General features: G+C 36.2%; 1 protein-coding gene across 2 annotated transcripts in view; it reads left to right on the forward strand.

Moving 5' to 3' along the window:
* The window catches only part of Unr (cold shock domain-containing Unr), a 344,942-nt gene that overhangs the window by 50,003 nt on the left and 267,319 nt on the right, over window positions 1-27,620 (forward strand). The window lies entirely within an intron of this gene.

The following is a 27,620-nucleotide window of genomic DNA, read 5'->3' on the forward strand; positions in this document are numbered from 1 at the left end:
AAACAAATGACTAGTTAATGCATTGTTCAAAAATTATTTTTGGGGTTTATGTGAGCTAATATATATAAAATAGCATGACAAAACAGTGAGACTAATGCAGTATTTCTTCCTGGAAGAAAATAGTCACAAAGCCTTCCATCTGGATAACTGACAATGAGTTTTTATATTGGAGCCTCTACTTGGAATTCCTTGTGGGTGGGTGGGCAGATGCAACATCCAAAATATCTGCAGAAATCTCTTCTGCTAAATACATACTTGAAAAATTTAATTCTGTTTATCCATTCTTCCAACCCATATTTCTTTATCAATTTTTTCATTTAGTACCTTGTTGACAAAATGCAATATCTTTTAGTGAACCCTAAACCCAGTCACCATGTGGAACTGTTGGAAACTTTTTTTTTTTTTTTTTTTTATTTTTAAGAATTTTCTTTTTTACTCTCAATTTCTTCAGTAAGGTCTAACAATTTCTCTATTTTGCCATCAGAAAAACCATTTATTAGATCTTACCTGTGTGTCTGTGTAAATACTTCACTCCGATGTAGTATGTTACTTTGACTTCTACACTGAAAAAAAAAAAAAAAAGTGATGCTGCCCACTGTTAACAATTGAATATAAACATCAATAAACATCCACTTAGTTTTTCAGTCATTTATATGAACTATAAATGGATGGCACTACACTGGGAAAACGATTTTATAATTGAAACACTGACAGTTGTGATGGTTTCCACATTGGATTTGAGGACAGGGAAAAAAGAAAATGCTGCCTACCATTAACTATTGAATATAAATATTGATTTAGGTTTTTCAGATTATTTATATGAAGTATAAATAAATGACAACATACCCGGAAAACAAATTCCATAATCAGAAACGTTGGATGTGATATTGGACTGGAAGAGGAATTTTACAGTGTTGCAGCTCAGCATGACACTGGACTGCAAAGGGTTAAAACAGTTTGGTACTTCATATTTTTCTAATATTTTCTGCTTAACAATTGAATGTTAATAATAAAGTTGCATATTAATAGGTCTTACGTAACACATTTTAAAGATGCATTTTGTAATAATGCAGTAACATATGTTAGCTTTGTCTTGTCCATCTGCAGTCTATCCATATAGATGTAATCACTCTGGCTAGTTGAACTTTGAATTTGATTTAAGATTTCAGTGTACTATTTACACTATTTGTAGGGGTTTTTCCTATGTGCCTTGGGGTGCTTCTCTTGGGTGCAGGAACAAGTAGGCCAGTAAATTTTTAGTAAATGGATTTCATCTGTGAAGTGTCATTACTCCACTCCAAGTAATGCTGGCATCTGTTGTTTGTAGCATTCTAACATCAACAGAATCATTTGAATGAGATTCAGAATCTGCATCACTTGAATAGAATTTTTTTCAGTATTGTATCAGATGAATTTTTCTATTGTATCAGATCTGATATTGATATGATATTGTATTGTATCAGATCAGTTGGTGGAAGTTGATAGCCTAAATAAATTCAAGGCTCAGCTATACAGGTATTTCAAACGAATGGGGAGGGGTGAAGTGAAAGGGTTTTTTTTTTTTTTTTTTTTTTTTTGGCTGATGCTGCATAAGCTTGCTTTTTTGCATCATATGCCTCTACTAATGCTAATGAAGTTATAAAGAGTTGATTCAATGTCATCAGCTACAACATACTGTCCATCCCTGTTCCTTTTCAGTACTGATGTCCCAGGCTGTGGATCCATTATAACAATCCTTTAAGTTAATTTTATAGGAAAACACTTACACAATTTTATCCACACACACACACACACACACACAAAGGATGAGGCCGACCGGGCTAGCCGAGTGGGTAAAGTACCTGTGCCCGGCAACCCAAAGGTCGCGGGTTCGATTCCCGCCTCGGGCTTGGATCAAAGTACTGCAAAAACCTTGGGAGGTGCAATATGGCCACAGAAGCCGATGCGCCAACAACTACCAAATCAAAAAAAAAAAAAAACAAACAAAGGATGATCTTTTTGTTTTTGATTGAAACTAAAGAATTAATTCAGCAAGCATAAGCTCTGAAAAATTTTAACTTTTCTTTTTGGAAAATACTAAACTAGATAAGCAAAGGACATAAACTGTGAACCAAGTATACAACATTTATAGCACTCTCATATACAATGTGATTGACTCCAAGAAAAATCCCAGCCATAATGCAATAGCCCCTGGTTCAATCAGTGTGCTGATATCGCTCATTTGTTCATTTCATATGCCTTTCCTTTTGCAGTGCTCATTTGTTGACTAATTGAATGGATGCATATCTGCAGTTAGGATGAAATTTGCCTGATCTGAATGCTTTGAAGATGTGCAAAATAGATGGGTGGAAGTTTTCCTTTAGCCAGTGGGTAGGTGATTGCTGGAACAGACTTCCATCTGTTATTGTGGAAGTTGAAAGGCTTAAATAAATTTAAGGCTGAACTAGACAAACATTTGGAGTGACTGGATGGGTGAAATGGGAAGGTGTGTTTTTTTTTTTTTTTTGGCTGATGCTGTTATAAACTTGTTTTCTTGCATCATATGCTTCAACTAATGCTAATGTTTAGATGAAGAATGGCTGCAGAAACTAGCCTACTTAGCAGACATTTTTCATTACATGAACCAGTTGAACAAGTCTTGTCAAGGCCCTGGAGAAAATGTTTTGTTAAGTGACAAGATTTATGGATTTAAAAGGGAACTGAATCTTTGAAAAAATCATGTTGCAAAAGGAAATCTTAATGTTTATACTGTTGCTTGGGCTTGAGAATGAGGAAAGATATCAGCAAGTCAAGTTTTATTGAAAACCACCTGGAAGACTGCAGAACAAAATTAAATTGAACAGTATTTTCCTTCTCTTTTAACACAAGTGTATGAATGGGTGAGGGACCCTTTCTCTGAATCTTCTGCTCAGCCTGACAACTTCTCTTTGACAGGAGAGGAAGAACTTTGTGAGCTGCAATCTGATTGTACATTCAAGGTGAGATTTACTGTTCTGCCCCTAGACAAGTTCTGGATTTCTTTGAAAGAAGAGTATCCTGCCATTCATAGGAAAGTGATGAACATTTTGCTGCAGTTTTCAACTTCATATATGTGTATAATAATTTTGTAACTTCCAGGCCTTATATTTGAGCCTGATATTGTCACTCATTAAGAAAATGTTTTTCAAAGTCTTGTATAAAATTGTCTTAGGCTATATTTTTATTCATATTGCTTTGGCTTATGGTTTTAGTAGCTTTACTGTTCAATATTGTCAATAAATTTTCATGTTGTAAATAACATTATATAAAATCAGTTTACAACCTTTATTTAAATTAAATCTAATGGGATTTAATTTAGAAAAATTAAATCACATTTTGGCTTAAGCCAGTTGTTTAACAGAAATTTATTGTTTTTAAAATTTATGAAAAGGAAAAATTAATTTTAAGAAAGATATACTAAGCTTAACTACCTTTTTTTTTTTTTTTATTTTATTCCTCCAAGTAAGGTTGGCTAAAAAGTCATTTTTAGTTTTAAAAAGGCAAAACCTACTCTTGCACATACCTCATTACCATCTTGTATAGTAGAAATTTGTGATAAGACTTAAGCCTACTGGGATAAGGTCAAAAAATGAAGTAGGAAATTTAAAAAAAATGAAAAATTGAAGTTTCCTCTGCCTACACTACTGACTTGCATTAGAGGTGACATCCTTTGTGGGGAGGGGGACCACACAGAGTAGGCTAATAAGTTGGTCAAAATAAACAATCCACAGAAAAATATCATTCTCTACTCAAGTATTGACAATTATTATTGGATTATTATATCTACAACTTACTGATGACACGAATATATTGTGAGCTGTAGATATAATAATTTTTAAGCAGGGGCTCCCTGAAACCTGAAAATTATTTCAGGGGTTCCTCCAGGGTAAAAAGGTTGAGAAATACTGTCTAGAGCAGGTTTCTCAATCTTCTTTGTTTGCGTACCCCCAAAGAACCACATTCTTATTTTTGTACGCCCATATATGTTGTTGTGGAATTTTTACTACAATACAAAACACGCTTAAGTAAAAAATCAGATAAATCATCAATTCTGATGAATCATCACTTAGCTTAATAATGGCAATAGTGTAATTACTACAGAATATGTTAAGTAAAAAATACGTTTCAATTGTTCCCAAATATTTTTGTTTCTTGTTAATCTTTCGCATGCCCCCAGTTGAATAACGCTGGTCCAGAGGGTCCTGTATTATTTCTTTAACCAATGACTTCATTATTTTCCCTGGAACAGATGTTAGGCTAACAGGTCTGTAATTAATCATGTCGTCCTTTGATTCCCCTTTGTGAATTGGGGATACATTTGCACATCTCCAGTCCACAGGAACCTCCCCTAAATTGAAACATGCTCTCATAATTATGGTTAAGGGTTTGCTTTACCACCTTTGCTGCCTCTCTTAATATGATTGGACAGATCCCAACCACATCGGGTGCCTTTTTTATGTTTAACTACAACTTTTTCGCTTTCCTCTCAGTTATCAGAAAGTAATTCAGCTCCCTGGTAGAGCTTGATTAACTTCGGGCATTTGCCTCCCTGAAGAATTCCTCTTGTGTGAATATAGATGCAACATACCTATTCAGCCTATCAGCAACCTGAGCAGGTTTATCAACAGTTAAACCATTTGGCATTTAGTGAACCAATATATTTCAACCCCTTCCTTCTACTATTTAATATAAGTAAAGAAGCCTTTGCTGCTTTTCTTGGCTTTCTTTTTCAGAGATTTTTTGTAATCTGCCTTGGCTTGCATAATCCCTTTTGTTACTTGAGAGTAGACTAATTTATATCTATCATAGGCTTCTGTATCACCTAATTATTTATATGTATCCCATGCATTTTTCTTCTCTGCCATGCGTCGACAGTTCATTAGACATCCATTTTAGGTTTAAGCCTTGAACAGTATTTCTTAGTTGGTATGAAAAGCCTAGTAGCTTCTGTGATTATTTATATGAATGCTTCCCATTTAGAATTTTTTGTTGGAAGTATCATTAGTTTGTCCCACTGTACAGAATTTAAAAACTGTCTGAGATGGAGTTACTTTTTTAAGTAAATCCTACATCAGTACACTGTGATCACTGCCACATAGTGATTCTTTTATCTCATTCTTAATGCATAAAGAATCACTGCTAATAACATAAAATAAAGATTATTGCTTACTCTAGTTGCCTCTCTAATAAGCTGCTGTAGAAAACGCACACACGACTTTTGTGGATTCGTCCAATAAATCCACAAAAGTCGTGTGTGTGTGTGTGTGACCAACCCACAAGTTCCAGTCAGTATCTGGAAAGTTATAATCCCCCCATTATAAGGCATTGTGGTTAGTCCGTGCCCACCAAATACGGAGGATGCAGAAAGGTCAGGGAATGACCACTGCATATCCCCGGAGCAATATGGCCTTAGTTGCTAATGCTCCTAAAAGCCAAATAACAAACAAACATAAGCCATTGTAGGAGTTTACTCTCCCACTCTTTTTGTATATAGTTGTTCAGATACTTTTACTATTTTCTGCTAGTGTGGTAAAATACTATTACTGCTAGCTTGTGGGAGGAATTCCTATATATGAGTAGTACCATGTTTATAATACTACCTACAATGTTCACATTTGATGACCTAACCAATACTTCAAATTCCTCAAGTTAGTAGTTTTATAGTAGTCACGTATACAGGTGAAATTGATTCTTGTGCTGCTTCTGTAGGGACACGCAGTATCCAGGAAAACAAGCTGTAGTGGATTAAAGGCCTGTTAGTAGCACTCGTGGGACAAGCAGTTATATATGGGATGTTTTAGGATTACTAGGAACAAAAATAACTGCATATGTACTAGCATATACTAAGGCTAGGAGTATAGTAAATAAATTTGAGGAATTTGAAGTATTGGTTAGGTCATCAAATGTGAACATTGTAGGTAGTATTATAAACATGGTACTACTCATATATAGGAAGTGTGGAATTTGTTTTTGAAAATGAACTTTACAGAAAGGACAGTCAGGACTGTGGGAGTATGCTTTTGGTTAAGAAACACTCCAAGGTAAATGCTTCTGGTTGATGTAAGTTGGCTCTAATGTTGAGTCAGTTTGTTGTGATTTAAGCACTAGGGAAAAAAAAAAATTTATTTTGTAGGCCTAATAAATGAGATGAGTATAGTGAAGAGCTATATAGACATAGATTTGACCAGTAAATCAATGTCCTATAAGGACAGACTTTAACTTCTCATGTATTGACTGGTAATTGTGGGTTGGTCACTTGCATAGTAGTAGATCCTTTCTTTCTGTTTTGGATGATTGTGTTCTATACCAGCATGTTGGAGTCAACAAGGTTAAGTAGTACTCTTGATCTGATAATTGGCACTGACTCTTTATCCATTACAAGTCTTTAGATCAAAGATCCACTGGTTGGCAGTGATCATAATGTATTGATCTCAGATTTACATAAAGATATAACTACTATCAGTGGGTATAAGAAAAGGGGAAAAGGGAAATTTTGCTTTTATAAAGGTGACTACAATGGCCTCATACAGATTTTTTTAAATTCTGAGTGAAATAGGTGATAATGTTGCCAACTGCAAATTCTAAATGGGAAGCATTTAAGGAAGTAATTGTAGAAGCTGCCAAGCCTTTCATACCAGCTAAGAGTCTGTTTCAGGTATAGACCTAAATGGATATCAGACAAGATAAGACTAGTGACAGAGAAGAAAAATGGCTGATTATCAGGGGACATAGAAATATATGGTAAGTATAGACTAGTCTGCAGTAAGGTCACAAAGGGAATTAGGTGGCTAAGGCAGATTATGAGAAGTAATCTGGCTAGGAATCCAAATAAGAGTAATTAACATAATCGGAGGGCTCCTTGCTTATGTTAACACAAGGAAAGGAATGAACCACATTGGCCTACCAGATATAAATTGCACAACTATTGATGATCCTGTTCTGGTTGCTGACGAACAGAATAAATATTTTGCATGTACAGGGTTGTTAAAATTAAAGTATCCCTATGCAGAGGGCTCTGGAGTGAGTTCTAAGATTTGTACTAAAGAGAAATTTGGACAATAGGTACAAAAAAGAATGCACTTGCCATTTATTGGGAAAAAAATTAGTTACAAAATTTGTCACTATATGGCACTGTGGCAATACAAATCACTTTGTATAATACTTGAATAGTGCTACAATTGTTCAGTGTGTCCTCCATTTTGGTCAACAACGGTTTCCATTCGAAGAACAGCATTTTCTATAGTCAACTGGAATAGCCAGCATATGACGTCACATCTAATGCTGTCCTTCAGATCTGCCAAAGTTTGACATCCTTCCCGATACACCTGGTTCTTCAAAAAAAAACCCACAACTGGAAGTCGCATGGGGTGAGGTCCGGTGATCGGGGTGGCCAAGATGTCTGGAAACTACAGCTGATGACCCGTTTGTCTGTAAAGTGTTGCCTTGGAAATCTTTGGACACGACGGTGGATGTGAGCTGGTGCACTATCTTGCACGAATATGGTATCTTGAAGGCACCCACGTTGTTGCAGCTTTGGTATTGCGAAATTTGCCAATATTTCGTAATATTGCTGTCCAGTGACGGAACAGGTACGGGGTCCAGACGATGTTACCTGTTCAAAAAAATATGGCCTAATCATGAATGTGCTGTAAATCCACACCACACTGTCACTTTTGGAGAATGCAGCGGGACCTCTTGGATCTCAAGGGTTTTCTGTTGCCCAAATGCGCGTTGTGTGTATTCACTTGTCCATTTAAGCAGAAGTGGGTTTCATCACTTCAAAGGGTTATGTTCCATGGCCAAGTGATATCCACTGTCATTCGCGCCAGAAACTGAAGTGCTTATGTGAAACGAATATAAATCCATGACAGCGATAGCCACATCTTCAACACGAGAGGAGTCCACTTGTTTTGGACCTCTACCTGATTGAACACCAAGATGTGTCGCTTCAAATTTCGCAACCATTTTGCAGACAGTACAAAAAGTCATAGGTCCACACCTTATGCACTTCTGATGCCAGAATTCTCTGATAACCGCAGCTGCATTGTTGCTGTTCTGTTAGTACAGCTTCACTAATAGTGCCTTTTCCTGCAATGTTGTTGGCATTGCTGCTGTAGTGTGCAGGCAAACATCTACTGTATGATTTTGAAGAGACTGCTCTGCTTTTATGTAGTACGGTAGAGCTGAATAGTGGCACTGTGGCAATAACTTACGATTATTTAATTGTAAGTTATTTGCATAATCGTAACTAAGATAGTCACACGCCATTCAGTGACAAATTTTGTAACTAATTTTTTTCCCAATAAATGGTGATCGCATTCTTTATTGTACCTGTTTTTCAAATTTCTCTTCAGTATGAGCCTTAGAACTTGCTCCAGAGCCTTCTACGATAGGGATACTTTAATTTTAACAATCCTGTGCATTTCATGCGTGAAGAACTGTTTAGGGATGGGCTTACCAAAAGTATACTAACTTGTAACTGGGTGCTGAATGGTTTTGTGATAGCTGAGAGGAAAGTGGAAGAGAAATAAATGGAGCCTAAATATAAATAAGGCACTTGGGGCTGATAGAATCTATCCAATTATTAAAATAAGAGCAAAAGAGGGATGTAAACCTTTAGCCACAATTATGATAGCATCCTTGTATTCAGATGGTCCCTATGGATTGAAGATGTGCACATTTAATCCTTCTTTATGAATACATAAAGTAGATCGAAAGGGAGAAAATAGTAATTATAGACTCATAACTTCCCTTTTACTAAAGGGAAAATAATGGAGTCAGTGATCAAACAGTAGGATCATGTTGACAGGAATGCAGTTATAGCATAGATTCATTAAGAAAAGACCTTGCCTGGCCAATCTGATTAGCTACTATGATGCACTCACAAAAGAACTGGATGCAAAAAATATTGACATTTACTTAAATATTTCAGTAAAGCTTTTGACACTGTTCCACATGAAAGACTATTGTACAAATTAGAGCATTGGGGATGTTACTGCTAAAGGGATAGTTGAAGGCAGAGTGATTATAAATAGGCACTGCTCTTCCACTAATTTTATTGAAGTTGCGTGTGGGGTTCAGTGTTGGGCCATTTTTCAATATTTATTAATGATATTGATGAAGATATCAAGTTTAGTGTCAAAGTTTGCAGATAATACTAAAGTCGGTAGGATGGTTAATGAGAGTAGTCAAGGTATGATGCAGTAATAAGACCTAGAAAAATTAACCAGATGGGCTGAGAATTGGCAACTGAGGTTTAACAATGAAAAATGAAAATTACTGCATATGGGAAACAGTAATTGTAGAATAACATACTAATTGAGTGGTATTTCCTTGGTAATTTTAGTCTGACATGATGTTTTTTGAGAGTGTAGATAGGCTGCTAGGACAGCCCAGGGGATTCTGAGTGATAAATAGGAACTTTAACAGTAGGGGATAAGGAGGTGATTATCCTGTTGCTGTAAGACACTGGTTAGGCCACATCTTGAGTACTGCATACCAGTCTGGAAGCCTCATTTTAGGAGGGATATAGATCTGTTAGAATGTAGATCTCGTACAAAGAAAGGTTAGTTCTGTGAATTGGAGACTAGGAACTTGTATGAAGATCTGATTTGAGGTGTTTAAGGATTTGAATGGATTAGTAAGCTAAATGCTGATTGCATCTGTTTCTTTTGAATAGCAGATGAGGGGACATAAATTTAAATTGAGAAAGGATGGTTGTAGAATAGATGTGATAGATGTGTTTCAGCCAGAGAGAGAGTAATTGACTGACTGTTGAAACAAACTTTGATGTGGTGTTGTGGAAGAGGGTAGCTTGAATAAACTTAAGGAAGAATTATACAAATTATTAGAGGGTAATGGATAGATGAGGGTGGTAGTTTTTTTTTTTTTTTTTTGCTAATGTTTAAGCTTACTTCTTTGCATTGTTAGGCTTCTAGGATAGATGAAAAATTGCCAGTTGAACAGATTATATAACAAAAGCATATCTGGATTATTGGGATTGAACATAGACTTTGGTTCATTGTAATTTGCTTTGACCTAATGTCCTAAGAATGGTTCTGTGACCACATCCATTCTGATTTAACATGTTTTTTATGCACTATGCTAATGTTATCATCATCACTATTGTTATTTTCACTACAACGATTTTTGATTGGGAGTGATTCTTTGATTTCTTGAAAATTTCTTCGAGGATGTCCCATTTGTTGATCATCTGTTCATTGACCAAATCCTGTGAGTTGTCCGGACAGCTTGTCTATACTGCTCAGAGAACTTCATATGACTACGCAATTACCCCATGTCTTTTCTTCCTGGACAATAAGTGCATCATCAGTATTTTCCATCATCAATGGAGACCACATCCTTCTGAGTATTCCATGAAAGAGAAAAACATCACTTCACCTAGACTCTTCCTCACATTAACATTTTATGCTGTTTTCTGTTGGAAGCACTTCACAAATAGTTTCTTGTTAAATTTCCTCTCAGGCACTGCTTAACCAATGAATTACATGGATGAAGTAAGTACTGATTGATTTTCTATGAATTTCTCTAACCTAAAAGATTTACATCTTGTGGTAAAGGGATTTAACATTTATTTTCTGACCTAATGACTGGACACCGGATTTCAGAGTATGGAGGAAATTTCATCATTACATCACTTTTTTTTTTTTTTCTCTCTTCTGATGACTAGTAGTATTATCAACAAATAGCAGAATGTTCCAGTTTTCTGCATTCATATGTTAGTTCACAGTTGTAAGCCATCCTTGGTTGTTGCCATCTTTTCCTTATTGGAGCATCAAGTAATGTTTGACCGTCCCATGGTATGTATCCCTTGAATGCACAAGGTTGTGCAGCATTGTCAATTACTAAAAGATTGTTTTTCTCCTGTTTCACTTAGCACAAGGTACATTACTTTTTTCTTTGGTAGGTTTCTTGAACTTAATTTATCTTTTATCTGAAGCAAACTTTTTTTTAGGAATTTGGTAATAAAATAGCCCAGTTTCTGCTAACATCACAAACTTGAGCCCCAGTGCAGTGCAGTTTATTTTTTATATAACTTAATTTTTTTCTCTTATTTTTTGGGCCCTCTCCCTGAGTTAAGGGTTGAAGCACAGTTGCACCATCTGACTGGTGGCCACATTGGTTCCAGGAGAATATTCACTCAATACTATTTCGTAATAGTTTTGCTTTTCACTCTTATGCTGCATCCTACCCGAGGTGGACTGGCCATAAGACTTACCTGGTGTGCTGGAGGCCGGTGTCATTTTGGCCATAAACACTAGTATGATGCCTGCTACAAGTTTTTTTTTTTTTTTCCCCTGGTAAGAATTTTTGACCCAGTCCACCTCTGCATCCTACTCTACTGCTGAAGGCAAACTGCTGCACATCCATCCTGCGACCATCCTTCCTTGACTTGAATTTATGCCCCCCTCATGTGTGTGTGTAGTCTCAGCAAGAGGAAGAATGCCATTTACATTCATCTTACTCCATCCATTCAAGGCCTTAAACACCTCAGTCAGATCATTCCATAGGTGGTACCTAGTCTCCAGAAGCTGCAATTTGCGGAACTGAAGCCTTTCTAGGTAAGAGCACCCTTTTGTTCCCTTCACTAATCTGGTTGCCCTTCTCTGCACCCATTCCAGCATATATACATCCTTCCTAAAATGAGGCCTACAGACCTGTATACAATACTCATAATGCAGCCTAACCATGGCCTTGTACAAAGGGATAATCACTTCCTTATCCCTGCTGGCAAAATTTCTGTACATCATTGACAAAACCCTGTGAGCTGTCCTGGCGGCATGTCTTTACTGTTCAGTGAATTTCATATCTGACTGCACAGTTACCTCCAGGTCTTTCATTTTCTGCTATCCCGAGTGAAGTACCACACACAGATAAGTACTGTGGCATACTGCTACCAATATACAGTATCTTGTATTTGTCAATGTTAAATTTCAACTGCTATTTCTTAGCCCATTGATCCAATTTTCCTAGAAATTTTGAAATTAGAAACTTGCATGTTTTTCCTTGTCCTAAATGATTCTGAAGCATTGCTTACCCAAAAATTTTCAATATTGAAGCCTTTGTGCAATTTCTTTGGCTGTTGTCTGGTACATTGGCCTAGTAACCTCATGACAAGCTGGAAAAATTTCATACAAGGATGTTAACAGATTCATTCACTGTAATTTTCTTTTGTTACTACAGTTTTCCCAACTTTTCAAAATTGCATTTCTATTCTTGTTAGTATTTCCAACTATCGTTATCACCACAAAATGATTGCCAGTTGTTGATAGACTGACACGTTTATCTACTAAGTTAAATTTTTTTATTTTTTTAATATCAAAAAGTTCAATGTTTAACACTTTGTTTTGAGACCACTGCTTATTAATTATTTTGTATTTTAGTTTATTGTAATGGTTAACTTTAACATAGCTCTCCCTCCCTTTACACAGACAACTGGCTAAGAACTATTGAGAACAATTATTTGTCTACAACTAGCAGTAACAATTATTTAATTGGTACTGCTAGTTATAGAGAAAGTTTATGGAGAATTGAAAGTTAGATATACTTTCCTTGATAATGTGCTTCTCTTATCTGTGAATTTTTATTTGTAAAGTACATGTTGGCTTTAACTAATGACATGCACCCACTAAACAGTGAAGTGTGATATGACAAACATGAGTTTCAGCTGGTATCGTGAGCGTGCCAGTGTTTAAAAGGTGAGAGAGAATGGATAAGTCATCGTTAAGTAATGGTCTTCTGTAACAGTGGTTCCCAAACTACTGAAATCTATGGACACTTTCAAAAATCAAATAATTATATATATATATATATATATATATAGTGTGTGTGTGACCACAGTTTCAGACCCCAGTTTGGGAAATGCTGTTCTATAACATAGATCAGTAGAGGCATATGATGCAAGAAATCAAGCTTATATAGCATCAGCAAAAAAAAAAAAAAAAAAAAAAACTTACCATTTCACCCATCCATTCATTCTATTGTAGCTACTTGCCCTTAATGCCATACTGCTTCAATTTGTACAATAATCTTCCATGTGCCATAGTATCAAGCTTTCCTAAAATCTAAGTATATGATATTAAAATTATTCTTTGCACCCAGTTCCTTTGTGACTATATCATAGTGTCCAATCAAATTTGTTAGACAAGACTTCCCCTTAACAAACCCATGCTGTGTCTAAACTATAACTGCAGTCTTGTCTAGATGATCCTGCATCGTTTCCTTAACCAGTGACTCCATTATTTTCCATGGAACAGAAGTTAGACTAACAGGTCTGTAATTGCTTGTGTCATCCGTTGATCCCCTTTTGTGAATTGGTGATACATTTTCACACCTCCAGTCCATGGGGAATCTCCCCTGAGTCCAAGGAAGCTCTCATAATTATGGCTAAGGGTTTACTCACTTCCTTTGCTGCCTTCTTTAATATAGCTGGATAGATCCCATCCACCCCAGGTGCCTTCCTTATGTTTAACTTCAACAATTTCTCCTCCACTTTGTTCTTAGTTATTAAAAAATCACTTAGCTCCCTATTAGCATTTGATATACTTCTGGCACTCCCCTCATTGAATAACTCCAAGTGTGAATGTAGATGCAAAATACTCATTCAGTTTATCAATTACCTCAGCATGATTATCAATAGTCAAATCATCTATGTTAAGTGGACCAATCTGATTCATCCCTTTTCTTCTAGAGTTTACATAAATAAAGAACTCTTTGCTGTTTTTCTTTGCATATTTTGCCAAAGATTTCTCATAATGTGTGTTTGCCTGCCTAACTTCCTTTGTGGCTTGATTATAGACTAGCTTATATCTGCCATAGGCTTCTGTGTTGCCTGATAATTTATATTCATCCCATGCATTTCTCTTCTCTGCCACAAGCCTCATTAAAAGATTTTGGATGTGTGTGTGTATATATATATATATATATGTATATAGTGCACACTTGAGTGTAGAATGTATGACTCAGTTTCAACTGCTATGCTAAGCAAATCAGTGTGATACATCATGATGGTGCCAATTGGAAGTGAGAACATGAAAAAGACACAAGGGCATTGTAAAATGGGAAGAATTTCTTTTAAGCAGTCAACTGATTGGCCTGGAAACTAAAGTAACTAATTAAGGATTATGAAATAAAGAATGGAAGTTGAGAGTCTAGTAATGGTATATAAATTGAAGAAAAGCTGAGTGAACACATTCTGACCAGAATGTCAAATGGATTAAATAGTACTCTGCAGAAAGCCCAAAACATAGAATGTATCCTGGACCTCAAGTTTTCTCAGCAAAGGTAAAGAAAGAGTATAAAAAAAAAAACTTCTTAAAACAAGAACCGTACTAGTAGACTGCTCTCTGTTAAGTGTTGATCAATCTGAATCATTACTGCAGTCACTTAATAAACCTATGATGTTATAGTCTTATATCAGTGAACAAATCAGTCTATTACTCTCCCATCTCATGCAGTCATTCATTTGCATACTTACTCACTTTTGCAATATACATTGTTAATTTTATGCAGTCCTCCTTTGAAGTGTATATATTACCAAAACAAATATGTATGGTTTTCTGTGAGGGCCTTTGCCCCCCCCCCCACCACCACTTGACTTTTTAAGCATTCCCACTAGGCATTTAGTTGCACCAGAACCGTCTTTTGGAACACTGTCAAATATGTTATCCAATGGTCATAGAAGATACCCAGCTTTTAACTTTGCATTCAGCCGAATTGTGGGTATTGGAGACTCCATTTGTGTGTGTGGGGGAAATACTATGTTCCCTACCACAAATATTCATTTTGATAGTGAGTTACAGGAGTAGTATTTTGCTCTTGTATAAAAGCCAAACTGTAATTCACCTAAAAGTGTCACATGTAATTGAATTGCAGTTCCTGACTTTTATACAAGTGTAAGGGAGAGGGGACTAGTACTCTCGCATATCTTGCTGTTAAAATGGAAATGTATATCTGCTATAAGTACTAAATGTAATATCAAGCATGTCTCTGGTATTCCCCCATGCAGCCGTGTTTCATGGTAAATTTTTGTGGCACACTGTGCTCAGTGATAATGGCAAACAGTGTCAAATTTTTACCTGCAATATACAAGTCAAGTGAATTGGGCTGCAAACATTTGTGGTGAGACATTGAAACATTGCTGTAATATTTATAGAGGCAAACTAGCTCCGATAGTAAGAATGAAACATGGTTGACTTTCACACATAAAACAGTTCAAATTTTGGGAGGTGGGGTGAAGTTGTCATGTACTGTTTAGAAATTTTTGAAAGTTGACCCAACAAACAGAAACGAATGTTAAAAGGCCAGATAGCCTCTTTGCCTTTGGTAAAAACTAGATATCACTTTTGTCCTTGCTTACATGGGACATTTGCAAGATGTCTCTACTGTTCTCCCAGCTCCACTAATCACTTGGAGCTCTTTGACTTCCTCTCTTTGCAACTTAACTTTCTCCAGTCCAACTTTCCTAACAGTGAGGTAATTTTCCTTGGTGATTTTAATGTTCACAGCTGGCTGACCTTGCTCAGATTGTTCATTTACTTACAAGAATACTGGACAGTCCTAACTATACAGCCAACACGGTCGATGTGAGAGGTCCTTTTTGCACCTCAGATCACAACTTGGTGATTGACATTCTCCAATGGAGCCTTTATCTCATGGCTATTCCCAACCTTGTTGTTTGGCATTACAAGAATACAAAATGGGATGACCTGCAAGATTTCTTTTCCTTGGTTGGATTACTGTTTCAAAACTTCTGATGTTACCGTTTGCTCAGATCGTGTCAGTGAAATTATTATCGCAGGAATGGAATCCTTTATTCCACACTCCACTTTAAAATCTTGTCCTTTATCTAAACCTTGGTTTTCCAATAAATTGCTAAGGCTGTTCAAGAGAGGAATGGTTGCATATCGTAATTGGCTTGTTTCTAATTCTTCAGTTTCATTTTCTGCTTACACCAAAGCTCGCAACAATTGTAAAGCAGTTATTAATCAGTCCAAACTAGAGTTTGAACAGGCTAAGAGTAGAAAACTTGCTTCTTGCCCTAATAGTAGCTGAGCATTGTGGTCTCTTGTCAAAGCTATTGGCCACAACTTTTGCCCATCTCTGCTCCTCCCTCTGTCCAAACTAGATGGTTCTGTTGCCACTTCAGCCAAGGATAAAGCTGACCTGCTAGCATCCCATTTTTCTTCCAGCTCATGTATTAATGACCTTGGTAAAACACCTCCCACTATTCCCAACACGCTCAGTTCAATGACTCCTGTGGTCTTTCGTCAAAAGGATGTTAGAAGGATTTTGACGAATCTTGATGCTAAGAAAGCTGCAGGTCCTGGTGGTATTTCTCTACTTGTTCTCAAAACCTGTGCTCCTGAACTCGCCCCTGTTATTTGCTGCTTTTTTCACTTTCTTATTCCAGAGGTGTTTTTCCTTCTGCTTGGAAATTTGCTCATACCCAACTAGTTCCTAAAAAGGGTGACAAATCCATCCCATCCAATTATCGTCCCATTGCAATTACTTCTACTCTTTCTAAAGTAATGGAGAAATCAATTAACTGCCAACTCTTAAACTACCTAGGAACGTTCCGTCTGATCAACGGTCGCCAGTATGGATTCCGTCAGTATTGATCCACTGGTGATATTCTGGCTTATGTTACCCATTTATGGACTAATTCAATAGAATTAGTCCATAAATGACATCTCAAAGGCTTTCAATCATGTTTGGCATAAAGGTCTTCTAAACAAGCTTCCATTTATGGTTTGCCAACTGTTTTTTTTTTTTTTAATTGGTATGCAGTTTTCTCTCTGATTGCTGACTGAGGGTGATGGTAGATGGCTCTCTGTCTTCTAACTTTTCTACTAATGCTGGTGTACCCCCAAGGTTCAGTTCTTTCCCCCCACTCTTTTTCTCTTGTTTATTTATGACCTTCCATTGACTGGAAATCCTATCCATAGCTTTGCCGATGATAGCACATTGCATTCCACTTTCCATTTTGAGAAACCTTGTCCTGCTTAATCAGCTTCAACTTCTTGAAAATCTGCTACCAATTCCTTAAATGCCGATCACCAGGTAATTCTTCGGTGGGTCAAAGACAACTTAGTTGATTTCAATCCTTCTAAAACTCAGTCTTGTCTTATATCTCGCAAAAAGAATTCTTCTGCTCTTATGCTTATCTTTGGTGGCACTCCGATTTCTAGGCAAAATAATATATCTCTTTTGGAGATTACCCTGACTTCTAATCTCTTGGCACAAGCACATTACAAATATTGCTTCCTCTGCATCTAAAAAAACTTGGTTTTCTCTTTAACTCTTGGCATTACTTTTTTTTTCACACAGTTGCTCACTCTGTATAAATTGCAAATCTGCCCTGCCATGGAATATTGTTCCCACTTCTGGGGTGGTGCCCCCAAAACCTCTCTCAGGCTTTGATTCCATTCAGAAGAGGGCAGTTAGGTTAATTAATGATTCATCTCTAACAGAGTCTCTCCACTCGCTGTCTCATACACATACTGTTTCTGCTGCATGCCTCTTCTACAGATACTTCCATGGGCACAGTTCTTCTGAATTGGCTTCTATAATTCTCGCTCTCTCTTTCAAAATAGTTGGAACACGTGCCGCCACCAGCCAACATCCATTTACTGTCCAACTTCAAACCCACAGAACCAACTTTTCATCTTCCTCGTTTATTCATTCAACCGCCGTTTTCTGGAACAACCTTCCTTCATACGTATTTCCTGAAAATGACAGTCTGCAGAAATTAAGTCCAATGTCAACAAATCTTCTTTCGACCCAAGCACGGTACTAAATACTATAGGTTCTAATACCCCTAGTGTTTGGGGTTTACATAAAAAAAAAAAAAAAAAAAAAAAAAGTAGCAGGTTAAATTTTGCGAAGTGGCCAGATTAATTCCCTATAAATGAGCAGACATTACATTGCTGACTGAGCCCATAGCGAGAAACCCTGATCAGTATAAGACTGATCAGTCCCGCATGTTTTATTTACTGAATAGGTAATAGTAACGGCAAAAGAAATATTTTTGACATTGTTTTCATAGCTTACTGACAGAGTGCTGTTATTTTTTCATTCAAATCAGTTTACATTTTACCATTGGAGATATTAGAAAACACAGAAAGTGAACTGCCAACAGAACACCCAGATGGAAACCTTACCAGTATATAGCTGATATTTTCTCAGTTTAGCAAGTATGATAGGAAGCTGTTAGTAGTGAAAAGCAGTTTGCCAGCAGATATTCATAGTTTCTTTCTTTACCTTCAGTTTTCTGAAGGTAAAGAAAGAAAACTGAAATAAGATTTTTGTCTAAAAATGTCATATTAGTGTTACCAGAGAGAATGATCTCATCCACCCACATGTATTATGCCTGTAAATTAAGTACATTCTTTAGTTGTTTTTCCTGGATAAAAAACCCAAAGTTCCAGCAGGGAAAAAAATCTTGCAATCCTTGCCTCGCACTAACTTGGCCATGGTGAGAAAAGCCAATAAAAGTTCCTTCCATCATCAATGGGATTCCAAACCAAACCTTTTGCACACTGTGTGGAGTGGAGTTCTTTACCTTCACTGTTTTCTCACCCACTACTCAACTAAGATTTTATTTCAAAAAATAATTCATATTAGGGTTTAGCATTAGTAGTACAATGCAAGAAAGCAAGCTTATGCAGCATCAGCCCCAAAAAAAAGCTGCTCCCATTTTGCCACTCCGTTCATCCCAGATACCTGTCCGGCTCAGCTTTAAATTTATTTAGGCTATCAACTTCCACAACAAAAGATAGAAGGCTGTTCTACCAATTACTACATGCTGGCTAAAGGCAAACTTCTGCACATCTATCCTATAACTGTCTTTCCTCAATTTGAATTTATGCCCTCTCGGGTGATTATTCTGAGGAAGGGAAAGAATTTCATCAGCATTGAGCATGCTCAAACCATTCGAGGCTTTATACATCTCAATCAGATCACCTCACAGGTGCCTCGTCTCCAGACACTAATTTCAAAAACTTAAGCTCTTTCTTCATGAGAGTAAGCCTTTGTTCCATTCACTAATCTTATTTCCCTTCTCTGTACTCATTCCAACAGCTCTACATCCATCTTAAAATGAGGCCTCCAAACCTGTATACAGTACTAAAGGTATAGTCTGACTATCGTCTTATACGAGTGGATAATCACCTAATTCCTGTATATCATTGACAAGACACAATGAGCTACTCTTGCAGACAGTCTTCACTGCTGAGATAACTTCATATCTGCCTGCACAATTATCCCCAGGTCCTTTTCATTCTCTATCACTGTCAATGTAGTACCGCAGAGTTGATACGTTACTCTGGGGTTACTGCTTCCTATATATAGCACTATAATTTGTCAATGTTTGCCACCTCTCAACCCATCTGCTCAACTTTTCTAGGTCGTGTTGCAGCAGCGTACTGTCATTAGTGTCATTAACAACCCTGCCAACCTGCGTATCATCTGCAAACTTGGACATTAAGCCTGATATACCATCATCAGTATTATTTATAAATACAGAAAACAACAATGGCCCCAACACTGAACCCCGAGGGACCCCACTAATAACATTAGTCCATGAAGAGTAGTGTCCATTCATTACCACTCTGTCTTCTCCAACTCGACCATCCCTTTATCCATAGCAGCAATTTTCCTGCAATGCCGCACTGCTCCAATTTGTGCAGCAGTCTTCCATGTGCAACAGTATCAAAAGCCTTTCTAAGATCCAAATATATGATATCAAATTTTTTCCCTGCATCCAGTTGCTTTGTGACCACATCCTAGTGTCCAATCAAATTGGTCAGACAAGACTTCCCCTTAACAAACCCATGCTGTGTCCGAGCTATAACTGAAGTCTTGTCTAGATGATCCTGCAGTGCTTTAACCAGTGTCTCCATTAATTTCCCTGGAACAGAAGTAAGCAAATCCTTATGGTTAAGGGTTTGCTTACTTCCTTTGCTGCCTCCTTTAATATAACTGGATAGATCCCATACACCCCAGGTGCCTTTCTTATGTTTATCTTCAACAATTTCTCCTCCACTTTCCTCTCAATTATTACAAAATCATCTAGCTCACTGCCAGAGTTTAGTTCACCTCTGGCATTCCCCTCCCTGAATAACTCCTCATGTGTGAATATAGATGCAAAATACTCATTAACTTGTTAGCCACCTGATCAGGATTATCAACAGTTGAACCATCAATATCCAGTGGACCAATCTGATTAATCCCCCTTCCTTCTAGAGTTTACATACATAAAGAACTCTTTGCTGTTTTTCTTTGCATCCTTTGCCAAAGATTTCTCATAATCTGCCTTTGCCTGCCTTACCTCCTTTGTGACTGTTACAGACCAGCTTATATTTGTCATAGGCTACCATGTCGCCCATTAATATATATGTATCCCATGCATTTTTCTTCTCTGCCGCATGTCTTATTAGTTCATCTGACATCTGTTTAGGCCTAAACCTTGAACAATATTTCTTAGTTGTTATGTAAAGCCTAGTAGCTTCCAAGATTAATTTTTTGAATGCTTCCCTTTTGAATTTGCTGTTGGTAATATCATCAGTTGGTCCCACGGTATAGAATTTAAATACTGTCTCAGACCTCCGTAGTCACCTTTACAAAAGCAAAAACCCTTCCCTTTACCCTTGATGGTAGTTATCTCTTTTGAGTAAATCCCACTTAGCACATTGATCACTGCCACTTAGTGGTTTCTTTATCTGCAGATTCTTAATGCATGAAGTTTGAGTTGGCAGAAAACAATCTCATCCACGTGCGTGCGTGTGTGTGTGTGTGTGTGTGTGTAAATTTAAAGTATTCAATTAAATTGTTACATTTTCGATAAAACAGTCTAATCTTTATAAATAGTAGATTATAGTTAATTTAAGTGAATAACCAGATAATATTCTAATTCATAATTCTTTCTTACCAGCAAAGGCAACATTCAGCTGTGCATCAGTTAAGTCAGTTCAAAAATCTACATTCAAATTGTGTTATTTTACTTTGGTTACAGTATCACTTCAAAATTACCTTGGTCATATCACCGATTTTCAGGAAACTAACTAGTAGTATGTATTTGCTGTCTAATTAACCCCACTTATTTTTAGTTTTCTTTTGCATCTTGCAGAATAGTGTGTTAACAGTGAAATCTGTATTAAGAACTGCCTAAAAACTTAATTCAACTATTTCTGTTCTTTTAAAATTTTATATTGGCATTTTACTACACTGCACAGTAAATGGTGATGGAAGCAGTCATAATCACATACAGCTCCCTTATGCACAAGTTCACAAAACTAAATTTTGCAAGCATTAGATGATGTAACACTGCTGTTATTGATGCCATATGTATATGTGAAAAGTTTTTATTATCTAACTGAGCCATTCCTTATGGCTTGTTTAATACTGTACTACAAATTTACTTTCTATGTAGCCTCAATATGGAAGTGAATTTTCTATGGGAAATTGGTAACTTCAAGTTTAATATGAGAACTCAAAATAAGCTTCATGTACAGATATATTGTTACTATCTGCTCAAGAACACTTTTCTGAATTCTGGTCAATTTGCATCATCCTGTTGCAAAGATTAAGACATTGTTTTTATACTATATAGCAGAGGTTCCTAAACTTCTCAGTTCATGGTGTGCCCAGGCCAAAAGAAATACTGACAGTTCCGTTTAAGTGCAAGTTTGGAAAATTTAAAGTATCCCTATGTAGAGGACTCTGGAGTGAGTTCTAAGGCTCGTAGTGAAGAGAAATTTGGACAACAGGTACAATAAAGAATGCCCTTGCCATTTATTGGGGAAAAAAAATTAGTTACCAAATTTTTCACTGTATGGCTTGTAACCATCTTAGTTACGATTATGCAAATAACTTACAATTATTTGCATAATCGTAAGTTATTGGCACAGTGCCACTACTCAGCTCTACTGTACTGTATAAAAGCAGAACAGTCTCTGCAAACTCATACAGTAGATGTTTGCCTGCTTGTTATTTGTTATTTGTTTGTTATTTGGTTTTTAGGAGGATTAGCAACTAAGGCCATATTGCTCCGGGATATGCGGTGGTCATTCCCTGACCTTCCCGCATCCTCCGTATTTGGTGGTGACGGGCTCGAACCCCGGTCTAATCAAGAAGCGTGTGCTACGCACTGCTGCTCCTTCCCACCTGGCCACGGAGACGCCTTTTGCCTGCACTACAGCAGAAATGCCACCAATGTTGCAGGAAAAGGTACTATTAGTGAAGCTGTACTATCAGAACAGCAACGATGCAGCTGTGGCTATCAGAGAATTCCGGCGTCAGAAGCACATAAGGCGTGGACCTATGACTGTTTGTGCTGTCTGGAAAATGATTGCAAAATTTGAAGACAGGACATCTTGGTGTTCAACCAGGTAGAGGTTGAAAACAAGTGGACTCCTGTTGAAGATGTGGCTATGGCTGTCATGGATTTATCAAGTCAATCTCCATACGGTAGCACAAGTGTGCCAGCTGTTTCTCGTGAAGTGGAAATGCCATATTCCACTGTAAGGCTAGTAATGCATCAAGTGTTGCTGAACAAGATGCTCGTGCTAAAGCATGGTGATGATGCAGATATTCGTTTCACATACGCACTTCAGTTTCTGGCACGAATGACAGTGGATATCACTTGGCCGTGGAACATCTTTTGGAGTGATGAAGCCCACTTCTGCTTAAACGGACAAGTGAATACGCAAAACTGCCGCATTTGGGCAACAGAAAACCCTAGAGTTATCCAAGAGGGCCCGTTGCATTCTCAGAAAGTGACAGTGTGGTGTGGATTTACAGTCACATTCATGATTAGGCCATATTTTTTTAACAGGTAACACCGAGTGGACTGCACAACTGTTCCGTCACTGGACAGCGATATTATGAAATGTTGGCTAATTTTGCAACAACGTGGGTGCCTTCAGGATACCATATTCATGCAAAATGGTGCACAACAGCATCTACCGTCATGTCCAAAGATTGCCAAGGCAACACTTAACAGACAAACAGGTGATCAACTGTTGTTTCCAGACATCTTGACCACCCTGGTCACCGGACCTCACCCCATGCAACTTCTGGTTGTGGGGTTTTCTGAAGAACCAGGTATATTGGGAAGGATGTCAAACTCTGGCAGATCTGAAGGACAGCATTAGATGCCATGTGCTGCTATTATGCTGCTACGATCCAGTTGACATGTTACGTTCTGCTGTACAAAATGCTGATCTAATTTTTTTTTCTCCAATAAATGGCGAGTGCATTCTTTATTGTACTTGTCCAAATTTCTCTTCACTATGAGCCTTAGAACTCTCCAGAGCTCTCTACATAGGGATACTTTAATTTTAACAAACCTTTAGTTAGGCCCAAAAAACCTTAATAATTAATGTTAAAACTGTGAACTACCTCAAGCGAGTAGTTTGTGCGGTGTCTGGCAGATGTAGAGTATCGCTGTTACCCTCAAATTTAAAATATCCCATGGTGCCCCTGTGAGTTCCCTGGGGAACTGCTGCCATATAGTATAGTACGTTATAATGGATGACAAACAAAGTTTTAAGTGTTGAAGATAAAATGCAAGTTATTAAAGATGTGTCAAACAGTAAGAAGTGTGTTGAACTTAAGTTACTGAACTCAATGGTGCACACAATTTGGAATTAAAGACTAAAAAAGAAATTAGTCTTTCAGTGGGAAAAAAGTTGTAGCAAAATTAAATGTACAGGTAGTTCTCGACTTTACGAGTTAATTCGTTCCTAGTGCTCTTAAAGTGGGAATTAAATCCCATAAACCTAATGTTAAAAATAGGGGTTATGTTCTCATCAATGAAATTAGTTTGTTTAAACAATGATTGATTTATCCAAATAAATTAAAACGTAGCCTGTAAAATTAAGCAAATTATAATAATAAAGAAGTTATGACTTACAAATGTTAAAGAATGTTTATTCTTCTTCATCGACTAAATGCACACTCGTTGATCACTCATTATTGGCTTGCACTAGTTGGTTTGTTGCACAAGGAGTTGTCTTCTTCAGAAATGCTTCAAGAGGCATTTGTTTCCAAGATAATCTTCTGTTTTCTTTAAATTTCAATAGACACATAAGCATTTTTTAACGGAACGCACAAATTGCAACTAACGTGATTTGTGCAAAGTAACAAGTTTACGAAGCTTAAAAAAAAAAAGAATAAAGAGAAGATTCTGAAAATCTATTTGTTTTTTATACGATTGAAGATTTCAGTAAAGGGGAAACATATTTCACCATAATAACGCAAAAAACCACACAATTCCAGCTATCTATATTTTCACAAATGCAATAACATTGAGTTTACTATAATTGCTTGCAGTAACAGAAAAGCTGAATAAACTGGAAAGTTCAAATTGTTTTTATTGTTTTATGGTCGTGACCTCCAGAAATGTGCTTTAGAAAAATGTCACAAAGGCATTCAAAATTTGTTCTTATAACAGAACATATGATAACGATGAAAGTGTTTTTTTTTTTTTTTTTATGAAAACCCCAAACACGAAAGGTATCAAAACCTATAGTACTTAGTACCGTGCATGGGTTGAAGGAGAAGTATGGAGGGGAGGGGGATGCCGGAAACTTTGCTCTAGAGACTAAACATGGGTTTCACCACTTCAAGCCTCCAATAAGCAAAGTGGTGGTATTTCACCGGTTGATGAAAGTCATCTACGAAAGTCACCTGGTGAAGTTCATTTTAGTGATTTGAAATGTAACTAATACAATTTACACTATAAAAATTATCTTTTAGAGAGTTATATAGCGAAAATTTCAACTTCCAAGGTCGTGGAATGAATTACCAAAAAATGATGTGTTATTGGGTTCACATTACGATATTTTCACGATACGATGGTGTCTCTGGAACGAATTAATATCTTAAAGCTGGGTATGCTGCATTGTTTGGTTTGAAATGTGGTGTTTATGAATTTTAACATTCATTTTTTGCAATTAATGTTCATATTTTCGATTTTGTTGATACTTGATACTTTGGTAAAAAAAAAAAAAAAAAAACTCAAAGCGAGAACTGCCTATATACATAAATCAGAATGTTCTGATAACATTGTAGTGCTTTTAAAATGGCTTAAACAACAAAAGGAGTGAAAATATCCAGATAAGTGAAACATCTTTTAATGATTAAAGCTAAACATTTTCTAACATTATTTTTAGAATTAAAATCATTTTGATGGGTGGATAGATTTTAATTTAAAATCGTATGTTTTCAAAAAGTTACAGATGAAGCAAAAGACATGAACAATACAGACCATATTAGTGGTTAAATTCGGTATGGCCTTAAGTGGATGAAGGATTGACAAATCCATTTTTAATATGGATGAGACAGGACTCTTAATTCCAGAACATTAAAATTCAGGGTAGTCGGTAAAACTGTCAAAAAAACATTTTAGTTCTTGTTTGTGTTAATTTGAATGGAATAGCAAAGAAGAGTGTTTGTCATATAGGAAAAGCTAAAAATCCACTATTTCAAAAACATTAAAAAAATGTTTAAAAAAAATGATTAACTGTTTCGATATAATGCAAATAAAAAAAAAAAAATAGGCTTGAGTGATGTGAGCCTGTTTGATTCTGAGCTGCTTCATTGGAATTGTTGGTTAAGACGACTTTTGGATAAGATTGTGCAGCACACAGAATGATTGAAAAAGAGATTTGAAATAAAAACATACTTATGGTGTTTCTTCCAGATAATACAATCAGCATTTTGCAATCTGCTGATGAAGAGGTTATATGGAGTTTCAAATCTTATTTTCAAAAAATTGTACTTTAATTGATTGCTTTTCTTGAGAGAGAGGAAGATTGTTCAATAACTGGTGGCTAGGACTGATACTAATTAGAAAGATGACTTGCATTTTATCAAAATGGATTACAAAATAAATCACATGGATTTAAAGCAATTTGATTTACACATGTATGCTATATGTGATGACATAATCCGACATTTAAATTCTGTTAAAACACACAGGCCTATTATATTATTGGAAAAATTGCTTCTGCTCAGAAAACAAAACAATCAGATTATCTCTACTAATTTCAGTGTGTAATTTTAAAAATGTTAACCTTTAATGTCAAGAATTTGCTTTTTCATATGTGATGCTATTACAGAGTTTATATGTTGCAGATAATTTTCAGTTAATTTAATAAAATTTAAAATGTTTTTATGTAGTGTAGTGTTCTTTCAATTTGTTCAGCCTGCATAATAATACTGTTTTTTTTTTTTTTTTTTGGTTCACATTTTAGGGTATTTATTTTTCTCTTAATTACATCATATTAGGATTATTTTCACATTGCAATTTTTAAGCATTTTTATTATGGCTTCTAGTATAAAGTTTCTGATTTAAAATTTTTGAATTTTGGTTGATTAAACAAAATGAATATAATATACTATTAATGTATATTATTGTATTCATAACTACATTGGTTATTTAAAAAAAACCTTAATTGCATTTATAAATAAAACCTGGGATATTTACCACATGAACACCAATGGTATGGTTGGGTGTGAATATTTTATTTTCTACTCCACCTCCAACTTAATCTTTTTTGTTTTTTAAACAATGAAGTTATTGTGTAGGTGGATTTTAGTTACCTATACCATCTTTGATTGAAGTACCTTCCTCTTTTTTTTATTATTTTTTTTTATTTGAGGGCTATATACATATGGCAACAGTAGACCTACTGTCACAAATCTTCATGATTTGGTTATGTGCAAAGCTGATGTTAGCTTTTGTTGACTTTTGCTAATTCTAATTAACAGTTGAGTATCTCTCATCCTAACTACATGTTTAAAATAATACAATAAACTTTGCTAAAAATTAATGCTCTTGCTATGAATTATAAAGTGGAGGAAGCTGACTGAGCAGCTTTTAGAACATTTTTGAAACTCTTATCAAACTAACACATTTTAATATCAGGCAAAAACAATAAAAAAAAAAAAAAAAAAAAAACCAAGCTCTGAAAATACAGGTCTAGGGTTGCTGAGTTTACCAATAGCAGTAAAAGTAGTGTAGTGGTAAACTCCTATTCTAGCATTAGGTTAGAATTGAGGCAGTAGTGATATTGCCTCAATACTTTGCTGATAACTTGAAAATCAAACAATAATATAAAACATAAAGCTTAAATTAACAAAAGATCCAGGATCCTGTGTTTACTGAAGAAGCATTGTTTCCAGTGCATTCAGTGCACTACCAGTGTTGCCAATCAGTTGACCACTTTCTCTTATAATTCAGTGCCAGAGGAAAATGATTTACCATGCATGCTCTATCGGTGGAGCTGACCTCCATGGAAATGCAGGTAATGATGCATTGTGGGTCATTGTATCTTAGTACAGTCAGAAAACCTCCCTGTACTGTACAGACCAAAATATATTTATGAACAAGATAATTATTAGGAATAAAAATAAATAATAAAAAGTGCCCCCATAACACAAATGGCTGCAAAAGATATTGTCCACTCAGACTTTCAGGTGCTTGTTGTTACAACTGCATATAAACATTTTTAATTATACTTTTTTTTAGCTATATTTTTTCTCTTGATGGTATTTGACGTGGAATGACTGCCATT

The sequence above is a fragment of the Mastigoproctus giganteus genome, chromosome 13, assembly GCF_048544385.1.
Source record: "Mastigoproctus giganteus isolate SK-2022 chromosome 13, ASM4854438v1, whole genome shotgun sequence".
NCBI lineage: Eukaryota > Metazoa > Arthropoda > Arachnida > Uropygi > Thelyphonidae > Mastigoproctus > Mastigoproctus giganteus.